The 13,644-nt window shown below is 36.0% G+C and overlaps 1 protein-coding gene across 4 annotated transcripts in view; it reads left to right on the top strand.

The window, feature by feature from the left end:
- Positions 1 to 13,644, top strand: part of PDSS2 (decaprenyl diphosphate synthase subunit 2) — a 133,468-nt gene that overhangs the window by 81,961 nt on the left and 37,863 nt on the right. The gene's annotated exons all lie outside the window — the stretch shown is intronic.

Raw genomic sequence — 13,644 nt, 5'->3', positions numbered from 1 at the left:
TGGGGTTTGAACACACATAATAATTCGGAAGAAAGCATTCACATTTTCTACTTTGTGAAATTAATTTTTTCTTCAAAAAACTTTTACAGCTACAAAGAATTAGATTGATCAGATCACGTGTATTTACAATTCTTTTGTATGTTCATGTTAACTTTTTGATCACCCTATATAAACTATCCTTTTTTTTTTGTCTACTTTGTATTTTGGATGGTGGCTTTTCTTGGCCTGCTGATTATGTTGTTGACTGAAGATAATATGGATACAACCTTACTTCAGAACTGCATCCTGTAGTAGATTGGACATTGCTAATCCATGGATTTTAGAACAGAATTGAGCCCCAAGAGGAATTGGGTTGGGATCTTTTAGTAGCTGGTATATCAGCAGTGGGTATAGGAATGGTGAACCTTTGACAACAAAGGGCATGGTTGGTTTTTGCTACTTAAATAACAACACAGTAATGCCTGGTAACGTGCTGATTTATTGGATTGGGGTATGTTTATATGGGCTGATGGGGTTATTTTGATAGGTTTTCTCATTTTGAGGTTGCAATGTTTTGATACTAGGATTGTGATAAGATATTTGTAAAAGTCATCATAAACATGTAGATGTGGGAGAGATGGAAAAGTAAATGATGTTTGCCTAACAAAATAAGGTACCTTCCAACTATCTTGTGGGGTATGTGACCATATACAGTTTTAAATAAATATGTGAATAAATTATTAAGAAGTGTAAAAGGATATATTTAAGGGTTGGTTCTTTGTTGCCATCTGAAGTTAATCTATCTTTAACATTTGTAAGCTCACTTTGCCTAGCCAAGGGTGTGAGGATGAAACTGCTAACAGCAAGTTTTGTTGCATGGAGGTGCTTCTTTGACTCTGGTAGCAAAAAGTGTTAGTTTTGTCTTTTATATCTGCTTAAGTAATCTTCACTTCTTGTAATATTTTTTAGGGTGGCGTTCAGATGCAAACATAGCAAAAGTAACAAGCATTAATTGGCATTTTTGTCACCTGTCAGCCAGATATGTGATATGGACATTTTAACACAAGTGATGGGTGAATATTGACTGTGATATTATCAAATAATATGCTTTTTCAGGGTATATCACAGATAAGTTAGAAGAAACCTGTTGCAGTGTTAAAGCTGGAGCCTCCTGGAGCATCTGAATCATCAGTTGTCTTATGAAACTATGGAGAGGGTGCATAAAAGATGTAATTGTGACCAGTTTTGATCATCCCACACTCAGAAGACAGTGATACATAAAACTTCAGAAGGATGAAATGATGCATTTTAGTGCAATGCCTACAGTAATGTGCTGATGACTAAGGAAAATGATAAAATAATCTGTAAATTCATTGCTTGCAACTCCATAAACTGATAGGAAGGCATCCCTTTGAATTTAAAAAAAAAACCCCACAAACCAACCAACCAACCAAAACCAAACCACCAAAAAACAACATATCCAAAACAAAAAATAAAAACCCCAAAAAAAGAGAAAAAAAAGCCTAGCCCAAAAACCTGAAATACATGTAATGGTAGTGTTTTCTGTAGTTCTTACTGAAATCTTAAGAATGATTCTATTTTTCCCACTATAATTCAGGGAGCTCTTGTTGGAATGATTAAACTGTTCACAGAAGCACTTCAAAATCTACAGCCTGAAAGCTTGGAATTGAATTTAAGAATCTTGTCTGTCAATGCAGAGCTCTGCCAGAAAACCACATTATAGAGCATTGTTTTATTAAGCATTATTTGTTTATAAATAAACAGTAGCACAGATGTAGTACTTATATAGTGGATGCATTTCCTTATGTTAAGTTTATGTATTCCTAAAGGCATAAACGTGGTGTTGACAAAATAGGCCTTGTGTTTGCATAAACACCAACAAGTTACTCATGTAAGTCTTCCTAAGTCTTCCTATTGCAACAATCTGAATGTACACTGTGCTTCATAAAAGAACTGCTTATCTTGAACTATGGTTTCTACTTCTGTAGCATCAGTTGTGGTCCTATGGGGAAGGCTCAGTTTTGAACATCAGCGACTTGGTTCCTTGCTGACCAGTGAAGGATATGGAGAGTATTCCCTTTCTGGAATTATGCCAGTTGTTCTTACGATGTAAATTGATATTTTTGAGAATTGACAAACAAGTCAGCTAGAATCTACACTTATAATTTTTAAATGTCTTTTAAGAAAGGTAGTACTTGTGTCAGGCTTTTTCTTTTTCTGAATGATGTCAAGAGAAGAACACAAACTTTTCAAAAAATATTTTAAGTATTAAAACAGTGAAAAATCATGGATTGGCTAAAGAAATGATTCCGAGGATCAGTGGCAGTTTTCTCGTCCTCTCTTCAAAACTGAAAACTTATTCTAAAGAACATGAAGAGTGCATACCATCAAGAATCCTGTAAGAAATATCCTTTCTAAAAGGAAATGTTTTGTTGCATGTGTGAAGGCAGCCATTAGCAGCCACTGACTTGTAATAGGTCCAAATTACTGTCCCTCAGAACAGCACTTTTCATTTTGTTTGAGGTGAGTAGAAGGTGCTTCTTGGTAAATGTAGTTGTGAGATGAGTTATTTTCAGAGCTATGAAAGTTATTTTGAAAGACCTATTCTTCATTGTTTTCTCTCATGGAAAATCTTAACCATAAATACACGCTAAGTATATTTACATTATATTTTACGTAAAATAAACAAAGACCCTTAATGTGAATTTTCCTTCTGAGATTCAGTAGCTGTATTGATCAGAGAAGGCAGGATGAAAAAATCACAGAGGAAAGGTGAGAACCAGAAGTAATGTGTTTGCTCCCAATTACAGCGTTAATATAGAAAACTGAAGCTGATGATAAAACCATTTTCAAATTGTGTATGTATTTTTAATTATTCTTAACTCTTCACCTCTGCTCACTTATTTACTTCCTTTTTCTTCCCTGATACAAGTTGCTGTTAGAGATGAGTACCTTGAAAATTATCAGCTAACAGATCAGTTAGGTGACACTGGGGCATGAATTTGGTAAGAAACAGAGATCAGATTGGATTAAGAGACTCAGGTTATAAAGTTTGATAGTGAAGTTGAGTTCTTGAGAGAAAAAAAAAATGAAGAAAAACAACCCCCAAAATTTTTTCTAGAGAGCAGGATAAAGAGCTTTTCTGAAGTCCATTATCATGTCTGTCTTGCTGTACCTTCCCCTGAGGCACTGTTTGATGGTGGCATACTGGACTAGATAGGGAGTAGGATAGTATCTACATTGCTAAGTATTTTTGTTCTAATTTAGTATTTTAGAGTGCCACAAGGGTGTGTCTCAAAACCAGACACTAGTGAAAAATATAGGTAAGTTTAAAGAGCTCTGAACTGATTTATGGAAAAGTACACTTAAGGAACACTGTTTTATCTGGGAAATGGGGGAGAAGAAAACCAAGGAAGAATTGTAATGTTTTTTAACCTTTATCCTAATATGGGATGTCAAAAGGCAACGCAGCCATCATGATTGCATTATTACAGAATAAAACTCTTCTTTGGGCAACCCTAAATAAGCAATTCTGTATCTTAAAATATTGAGATATGTACTCAGTATTGGCATACAACTTAGCATAGATTTTATTGGAGAATGCAAACACACTTTCAGTACTGAGAAATACATCGTTATGATTCATATGTAATTATGAATCAATTCTTAAGAAAACTGTTATTTGTTTTAATAATTTTTTTTTTAGGGTGCACCAAAACTTACTAATTTGCATCCACTTCTGAGAGGTAAATTTGGTTTTATTTTACCTTAAAGTAAAACATAAGAGATTGTAATTCGAACAAACTTTATGTCCATTTAATGGACGTGTATTGTTTTTTCTGCCCAATGTTTTCAAAGACAAGATTTCTAAGATGATGATTTCTTTACTAAAGTTTTGTTGACAGTCGTGAAGTTCCTTTGGTAGCAAAAAGGCACTCTTTGTAATAGTTGATGAAAGTATTTAAGCATTAGGGAAGAAAAAAATCCTGTATGTTAGAGATAAAAGATGAAAATCTATCGGAATCAGTACTTGCTAATCAAATTTTTCCCAAGCTACTGCCTTAAAACTTTTGTCTAACATTCCTGCTGTCATTAGACCTAAAAGTTCTTGTGGTGATGATGATAAAATTGTAGAATGATGCTAGTGAATATCCTAATTACTGCATTGTGCTCTTCCCATTGCCCCTTTTTGTGCTTGTGTCAGTGGAACAGTTCTTTAGCAAGTGCATCATTTGCCTTTGTTTTCAACAAGTAAATTTGTAGCCCCTAAAATAACTCCTGAGCAAATGAAGCATTCGGTTTTCTGAATCTTTTATAGATTTTTTTTTCTATTTCACTTTTGCTGTCTATAACTGGTAATATAATTAAATATTTGTAAAATTTCATTACCTTAATGGCTGTGGTTATATGTTTGAAAAGTAATCTTTTGGAGAAGTTAAATTAGAGGATTAGGTGACACAGCTTATTAACTTATTAATTTAATTGAAATGATAAAAATTATACTGAATCTGTAATTGTGGTAATGGGTTATAAACAGTCTGCTTTTTGATCTGTAAGAGTTCTATTGCATTGCAGTGAATGTCGGTTTTGAGATTACAACCGCTTAACCTTGTTTTGATTCCTAATCAGTGCGTTCCTCAAATAGGTCTATCCTTTACCTTAGTGGCCTTTTACACCTGTACTGGTTTTAAAAGCTAATGCTTATGGTAAGCTTTCCCAAAGCTAAATTCCACTGGGGTTAGTATAGGTCTGTATTGAAAGAGTTTATTTTTCTGTGGTTCTTGGCCATGGCAGTGCTGGAAAATGTTATGTTTAGATTTCAGTCTGTTTTCTGTCCTCCCACTTCTGCATGAAAAAATAGTTTAAAAAGAAGAAAAAAAAAGAAAAAAAAAAAGAGTGATTTCTGCCACTTCCCTTATGGACATGTATGACTTATAACCAGTGTCTTGTAGCAGAATGACTGCTGCAAAACATGGAAGGACTGAGATTGAGACTGATATCAAAATACGTAGTCATATGTATCACTGTGAATCATCAAGTCTAAGATTGAAGCTTTTTCCCAAAAATATACTGCAAGAATATTTTGGAAGCACTGGGGCATGGAGCTATCAAGAACCGAATTGTGAGTGTTTGAGATTCTGTCTCAATGCTACGTTGACTGAGCAAGTAACAGTCTCAGGGAAATGTTATCCACTCAGTTCTGATGAATTTTCAATAGAATACTAAAGATTTTCATACTGGTTTGCGCAAAGTCCATTTAATGTTCTTGCCTCTGAATTGTCTTAGTAACAATTTCCTCAACTTGCATCTGAATTTGTCTTCCTCGTACTAGCAATCGGACACATCTTTCTGGTCTGCTGGGCAGACCAGAGAAGCAAAGTCAGTGTTTACTTCTTGAGTTCCTGAACCGAATACCTGTCATTATTCCAGAGAAATATTGTCCTCCTCAGAGGTAAAGCACACAGCTACTTCTAACACCTGGTTAAGTCATTTGTTTTCTGATAGAACTACTGTATACCTTGTTCTAATTAACAGAATGGTCTGGAAAATACTAATATGCTATCTATACATGAAAGAGAGAGGGCTTTTCAGAGATGGCTCTTGAGCATCAATGAAGAAGAAAGTGAAAACTAATTTGAAGAAACTGAAGACAAAGCTGATTTTGCTGAGGGGAAAGTCAGAGGTCATCCAAGATCGCACGATATTCGCTGTACCTGGGAAATGTGTTCTGGATAGTTGGGGTAGCAGTATCTGCCCCTCTGTTGTTTGCTACCTTAATGTATGACACTGAATTGGCAGCTGTCTAGTGGTGAAGACAAATGGTTTAGGAGTCAAAAATATTTGCAGGCTTTTATATATATATATATATATGCGCATATCGTGTGTGTGCGTATATATATATAAAAATCAATTTAATTGAATGTTAAGGCCAAATTATGGAAGAAAGGTGGTTCTTTGGTTCTTTTTTTTTTTTTTTTTTTTTTTTAAAAAGGCAAAACCCTCCACTTTTCAAAGAAGAAATTGCCTTTCAAAGATTTGAGGCAAACATTAAAAAGTGGCTATGTTTGATATCTCCTTAACTGTTAACAAGAAACTGTATCCAAGATGTTGATCTCTGCCAGAATATGTAGGAAATGGATGTTCAAAAGAAAACAAAATTTATTCTAAGAAATTGAAGTAATGAAAACTTGTGGGTATGTGATGTTTTATTCTGCATGAGATGCACACTGTGAGAAAGGACTCTCAAGAGCCAGTAGTTCTGCTGCTTCATTCACCACTTACTTAGAATAGGTATTGCCACTGTCCAGGTTTCTTAAAGCAGAGATGTTCATTACAGCTCTTTCTTTCATAGCCATGAATAATCATCATGGGGGAATTAATTGCTAAATAGCTTTAGCTCGTACACAAATTATAAAATGAAAATGGATTTTCATAAAGCTGCGGAAGGTGATGTCCTCCATGAGTGATATTTGTGATGCCAACTTCATTCTTTTTATAGCTGAAGCAGTGGAAGATCACAAGTTCTGTTTTCTTGGCTTTATTTAAAGTCTGTTTCTTAAACATAATAAGATTCATATTGAGAGTGCATAGTAGGATAAAAAGCAATCAAATCTGTTTCTGGTGAAATACTGTCTTAACAGTATTATCTCAAACAGCTTTTTTTTTTCTTTTTGAGTGACGACCTAATACATATTAACATCTTAAGACATACTTGGTTCTAGAGGTGGACTTTCATGACAAGATGGTTAATAAACAATTTTGCAGAAGGACTGGAGATCACAGTGGTTAGTATATAGTCAGCTGTCCACCTGGAGTACTATTTCAAAAGAGAATACACTTTTAAAAAGTGAAAACATATTTTTGTGATCATTCAGTTGCAATTCAAAGCTGTTAGCAATAGTGATAAGAATCTAAAATTTGTCTGTATGGCCTTTCTTAGTCTCCCAAGAACCTAACTATTCGTAGAAGGTAAATGTGTTCCCAGTATAATCAGTAAACTTAACCCTTCCCTAAAAGAGTATTTGGCACCAGCTTTGTAGCCTTGGTTTTATTATTTCAAAGAGGAGAATAGTTATTATTACTGGTGCTGCAGATGTGAGTATGCAAAATCAGCTGTGGTCCTCCTCCACCAGCTGCTAGTGTGACAGAATGGTTGAGGTTGGAAGGGACCTCTTGAGATCATCTAGTCCAAACCCCGTGCTCAAGCAGGGTCAGCTAGAGCAGGTTGCCTAGGACCACGTCCAGATGGCTTTTGAATATCTCCACAGATGGAGACTTCACAACCCCATTGTTTGATGCCCTCACAGTAAAGTGTCTTCATGTGTCCAGATGGAATTTCATGTTTTAATTTGTGCCCATTGCCTCATCCTGTCAGTGGGCACTGCTGAGAAGAATTTGGCTCCCTCTTCTTCATTCCTTCCCAGCAGGTGTTTATACACATTGTACTACTAGGAGAGGTTAAAAATATGTGTCTTGTAAATGGGGTGATAGATTATGTATCCTCCCCTCTTTTCTCACTGCAGTAAAGCTCATCTTTAAAATGAACCTTCCCAGGGTCAAATTTTTAGTAAAAGTGCCTTTACATTTGGAGTGGCTTCAGTGCAATAATATAGTATAGTGCATAAAATTATAGCAATTATGTAGTTGAGTTAATTGTATTTTTAAACAAAATGCTGAGGTATTTGACATCTTGTTGGCTAGCAAGAAGATTGAATATTTGAATGGACTGGAACTGGTGGTTAATATTAGTGTCTTGAAATTCAGCAGCATTTCACTTGGAGTCTAGAATCTGATTGCTGCTACTCCTGGTACAGGGGGCTGTTGATTTGCTAGTTTAACAAACATCTGCAGCTTCGTTTAGTTGATTCCATCTGTCAGGTGCTAAATGATATTACTTCTGATTCACGTTTATTCAGATACAGTCTATGCAAAACAGTTAATACCACTTGCAGGTATAATTTCTGTCAACTTGGAGCTGATCAGATTTTTTTTTTATTCAGTTTAATCCGCAATTCATTAGTGAACATATCCCAGTTCAACAGTTGTCTGCACCAGCATGACTGGAAATAGTGTTTTATAGCCATGCTCTTCTGCCTCATGTATTGATGAGGAGGGTTTTGTAGCTACAGAGCTCTGTAGTCACGATACCTTCTTTGTTCACTGTTTTATGTAAAAGAAAGAGATGCAATGAAGTCATGCTGTCCAAAGGGGTCAGGCTGAAGAAATCATACTTCTCTAACCTGAGTCACTCATCAACAGTTGGTTGAGTGCTTCAGTGCAAGGATCTGCTGCATTGGATCTACAAAGATATTAACACACTGTGTAAGGTACCATGTGGAGGGAAAGAAGGGAAAACGATGTTTCTTCTGTTGGTTATCGTTAAGGAAAATGACTGAATTATGTACTTAAAGTCTTTATACTAGTGAAAACCCCTTCTGTGGATAGTGTTGCATCAGCATAAAAAGGTTAATTAACACTGTTGAAAATCCTTAAGACAGACTGACCTTAAGGTAGGTATTTGACAATACTAACTATTCAAATTGGCTGCTGCTGATTATTTTGAAGAGTTTTTTTATGTCTAGGAAGTACCTTTTTGTCAAGTAGTGGGTTTGGGTGATGTGTTTACATTGCATATTGTGTTTTGCTGCTAATTCATCATTAACAGAGTAAAGAAAACCATAAATATGTTTTCCAAGAGCATGTAAAACTTGCTAGAAAGCAAATCACTGTGAGAAGTCCTTTCTGTGTGTTTCAACTAGGAGAGGGACAGCTTCAAAGAAATAGTAAAGCTCAGGATGATTTCAAATAGTAAATCCAATAGGATCCAATAAACATTACATTAAAAAAAAATTCTGTAGACTGGCACACTTAGTTACCTGTATGACTAATGATGTTTGAGGAGATTACCAGGAAAGAAAATTGAATTCCAGTGTTCTTGGAACTCCTTAGAATTTTTGCTCCCTTTTTTTTAGGTATTATTGAACAATCAAAATCTAATTTCAGCTGTTTACTGAGTTTCGTCTTTAGCTTCCTAGTGTTGCAATGTTCCTGTGTCAAATGCAAAAGATTATTTCATTTTAATAACTTTCCATGGAATTTTTAAGTGTAGAAATATTTCCAAAAATTAACACTTGTTTGGGGGGGTGGGGGGGAACAAAATGCAAGTTGAAGGAACTTTTATCTGTATATTTAATGTTTCCTGACTATCTAATTTTCTTCTTTAATTGTATGGAGACATCTTGCTACATTTTCAAGTCTACGCATCAGCAGCAAGGAGTAGGGTCTGTCATAGCAGATGTGTGGGGAAAGGATATTTTTTCAAGACCAGCAGCCCAAAGAGACAGAAAGAGAAAGACTAAGAAAGGAAGGAATTACTTGTGGTCCTTCTTGAAAGGAATTTGGCAAAGCTAAGGAAGTTTGTCAAATAGAAATCAGGAAGGATGAGGAACAAAGATATATCCATCACTGTGTTCTTCCTAGTGCTGTTTCCTGTCTTCCTGCAAGAGCTTCATCCTTTCCCTGATGTTCCCCTTGAAAATACCCAGTAGAGTCTGGAGAGACACTGTATTACTACTCTGAAATAGAGTGGTCTGTGCAATCAATTCCATTTCAGCTGCTGAATTTAAAATAAAACCAACACAGATTGAATGGAGCTCAAATTCATTCCTTTTTTTAAACTAGAATGAAAAACAGGAAAAAATACATATGCAGTGTTATGTTGCAGTGAACTTTAAACAAAATATTTCGAAGACAAGTAAAGGGAACAAAGTGCTTGAGTTGCTAAACTGATGGCAGCAATGTCTTCTTTTCATCCAGGGTGTTTAGAAATCTCGTGAAGGAGGAGTGGGGCCCAGAATCCATTCTTTTTACTGTGCTTGAAGGAGTCTGAATTGTATCTTCAAACTTTGAAGAAAGCGTTCTACCAAAATGTCTTATATTCTGTGATTTCCCTGCAGTCCTTCTAGCTTTGAAGTTTCACTTTAATTAAAATACATGGCTGGTTTTTATAGACAGACCTGGATTTCCCAGGGCGGTCAACTGCAGGCAAGAACTGCGCTGCTGTACCCATGACAGTGAACGCATGGCCCTATTCTATGTCATTGTGTGCACAGAATGTTTTGGGAGTTCTGAACCCTGAATTATCTTATAGATGGGTCCTGAGTAAGCTACCTGAAAGGTTTAGTCTGAGTTCAGGAAAAGGAGGAAGGAAATTCAATGTGTGGATGGTTGAACGTCCCGAGTAATTTTCTGAACCGCTAAGAAAATGACTACTGCTTTGTTTTATTTCTTCAATCAATATTTAGAAAATCTGAGCTTGAGAAATAAGAGTCAAAGTAAATATAAAGAACCTTGAAGGGCTAAACCTGTGCATTTTTGACAGATAAGTTACTATACCAGAAAAGGGCAAATTAAGTTTCACCAAGCTTCTGATCTTCAAACGTACAGAGCTCTTCTGGCATTGAAATGTAGCACAGGCTTCTGGACTGTGTCATATTTGCATAAATCGAAGAGGTCAGAGCATGAACTCTATCTTGCTGTGGAATCAGGCATCACATCCTTGTATCCAGAATTTACATCATGTTACACTTAGTCTGCCTAAATAGTAGGAGAGATTTTAGCTTTAACAATCCATCTCTTTTCCCCATGTTCATCATAAATTGATGGCCTTTGTGTTGACCTTTTAAAAGCAGAAGACATCGCATCTCTACAAAAGGTGTTGAAGTAATACCTCCTTAGGAAAAACAAAACAAAACAAAACAAACCCTGGCAGAACTGTTGCAGAACATGTGTTTAAAGGGCGTGAAATTATTTGCATGTGCACTTGTCACCTGCGAGGAACGGGTCATCCCCTGGGCTGTTCTTAGCCCTGCGGATGCTCTGGGGGAGCAGAAAGCACAGCGCTTTGGAAGATGCTGATGCAGAGTGGAAAATGGAAAAAAGAGTGGAAGTTTGTTTTCTCTCAATATGATGTTACTCCTGCTCATCTTGAGTACCTAAGAGAGACCAGGCTTCTCAAAAATGTGTAGAGGAGTGGAAAAATAGTGGGAAGAGAGATTATGAATAAGCTGCCTTTGGTCTCTTTTGAGACGCTGCTGTTTTCAAGCACTAATTCTGGCAGTTCTTTCCTCCATTTCCCTGTCTTTGAACTTGTTTAAAATGCAGCTCAACCTTCAAATGAGAAGAAAAGCAGTTGGGAGCACTTGGATTTTCATCTACCTTTCCTGCTCTTCAAACTGGCTTATCAGAAACATCAGCGAGTATAACAGGGCAGTGGTCAGGCAGAAAGGCACCGAGGAGAATACAGACAACTTGGATACTGTTTTCTGCTCTTCCACTGGCATGCTGCATGACTTTGGGGAAAATCGGTTCTCTGTCACTGTTTTCCCCTCATATAAAACAGGAAGGAATAAATTTTACGGGGGATGTTGATTGCTTTCAAATTTTCTGATGAAAAGTGCTGCATAAGAACTAGTCAGCGTATCATTGACTGCGTGAATACTACTGAATATGTAATAATTTTTCTTCCTCTATGTCAGTTTGGGATACAGAGGAAAATTACCTGGTTTGCTCATTTTTCATTGCTTTCCCCAGCACTCAAGACCCCAGGCCACTGATATTATGCAGCAGATGCTTTTCATAGATCGGATTAAGGGTTGATGAAGTAACAGAGCCTCATGCAAGCATCCCACTGTGCTCTTGAAACTGGAATTTCATTCCTGGTAGTGATCTGTATGGCCTTGCATTTAGCTTAGAAAAATATTAGTTTAAAAAAAAAAAAAAAGGAGATGTTTGGAAAGGAGGGAGGTAATATTAATACTAAATTCTCACTAACATACAGTGTTCAATATGTCACTAAAGGCCTAACGGTATTTAATGTGTGGATTCTTCTAAATAGTGGATGTGTAATTCTCCTAAGATGTTTTATAAACTATAAGAGGAAGAGGTACAATTGTTCACAAATGTTTCACCGGGATTGTTTTAAGTCAGTTAAAATTGCCTTTGAGAGTAGAGTTGCACTCAAAAGAGAGAGGAGAGGTGGAAAAAAGAAACCCCAAAACAGGGTCCTGCTCAGTCTAGAGTTTCAGGCGAGAGAGGAAAAGGTCTAGTTATCCAGAGCCAGATGCATTGTTAAAAGTTCATACTATCACTTTGACATTTAGAGTAGGACTCAGTGTCTTTGTAAATTCCTCTTCGTATTACCAGTGTAGGTCTCTGAGCTCAGACCATTTCACAAACCATAACATTTTTTAGTGATTGATTGAACTGTATTATGTGTCCTAGCCATCAGAAGAATCTTGGGATGTTGCTTGTATAAACTGTAATACAATCTGATCCTGGGCATTTAGTTACAGACTTTCATAGACCTATTGGCGATACTCAATCCTTCTGGATTTGGTAATAGGGCTTATCTGATACCTTAAAAAAAAAAAAAAAGAGGAAAAAAAAAAAGAAAAAAAAGCGCCCCTCATTTTCTCTGTTCCCCACTTAAATAACTCAACACATCTGGCAACACTGTAGGATCATTGTCCTTTCAGTTCCTCTGCAGCTCATATTGCTAAAATATTTCTTCTGTATCTAGTTTCCTAAAGGGCAACGTGATTTTTTTTTTTTTAAGGCTGTTTTTATAGATCTTGCAAATTAACCCATATGCATTGCAGGAAAAAACATGACTTTTAATCAGCACCATTTCTAAAGTTAGCACTTGCTCTGTGCATATGAATATGTATATGAACCAGTGTTTAAAAAAAACAAAACACACAACCTTTCTGCTAGTACTCAAAACTAGCATACAAATGTGTTTTTATTATCAAATAAAGTATGCCTAAATGTTAAAATACCTTTCTGTTAGGGGTTTTATCATTTGACTTCTTGTCTTCAGTTACAAGAATGAGAAAAATTGAAATGAAATCTTTTAATTCAATAAGAACTACGTTGAATTTTAGGAAGCAAAAAGAGGAATCAGATATAGACTTATATGCGTAGGAAATTAAACATTCAAGAAATTAAAACTTTGTGAGCAACTAAAGGGGTAGCCTTAAGGTGTGCTTATTTGAAATGCCTGCATTTAATTTTACTATAAATCTGAGTATTTTGTTCCAATTAAGACGGTTTATGTGCATGACTTTAAATTGTACAGTAGTTCCAGGGAGATCGTGGACTGCTTGTTTTACATTCTGGATCAAGTTCAGATTTTTAGGTTTCGCTTGAACAAAATAAAAAGTCTGAACCCTGAAGATAATACAGATTGATAAATCTGATTTAAACATTCCCGTGTTGCAGACTTTCAGTGTATGTGGTACAGCTGAGCCTCAGGCCATGCACTAAATACATCCACAGTGCATTCCCAGGGCACCCGAATACCAAATGATCACATTTGAAAGGTTACCTTTCTATGGATTCTGACTTTTCTGTATTAGCCACGAAGATTAGAATTTTAACAGCTCCCAATGAGAGGTATTGTGAAGTATTTACTTGGCAGGAAAAAACAAAACAAAACAAAGCCCAGATGAGGTACTGTCTCATATTCATGAACTGGGATTTATTAGTTCTGTGAACGTCCTTGTGAGAATACACTCCATAGTTCATACTTTAGGGGGGAAAAAAAAAAAGTCTTGTTTTTCATTTATATTAGCTTAAAACTTT

The sequence above is a fragment of the Aptenodytes patagonicus genome, chromosome 3 (genome assembly GCF_965638725.1).
Source record: "Aptenodytes patagonicus chromosome 3, bAptPat1.pri.cur, whole genome shotgun sequence".
NCBI lineage: Eukaryota > Metazoa > Chordata > Aves > Sphenisciformes > Spheniscidae > Aptenodytes > Aptenodytes patagonicus.
Note: the sequence above shows the minus strand (reverse complement) of the source record. Positions and strands in the feature narration are given on the sequence as shown.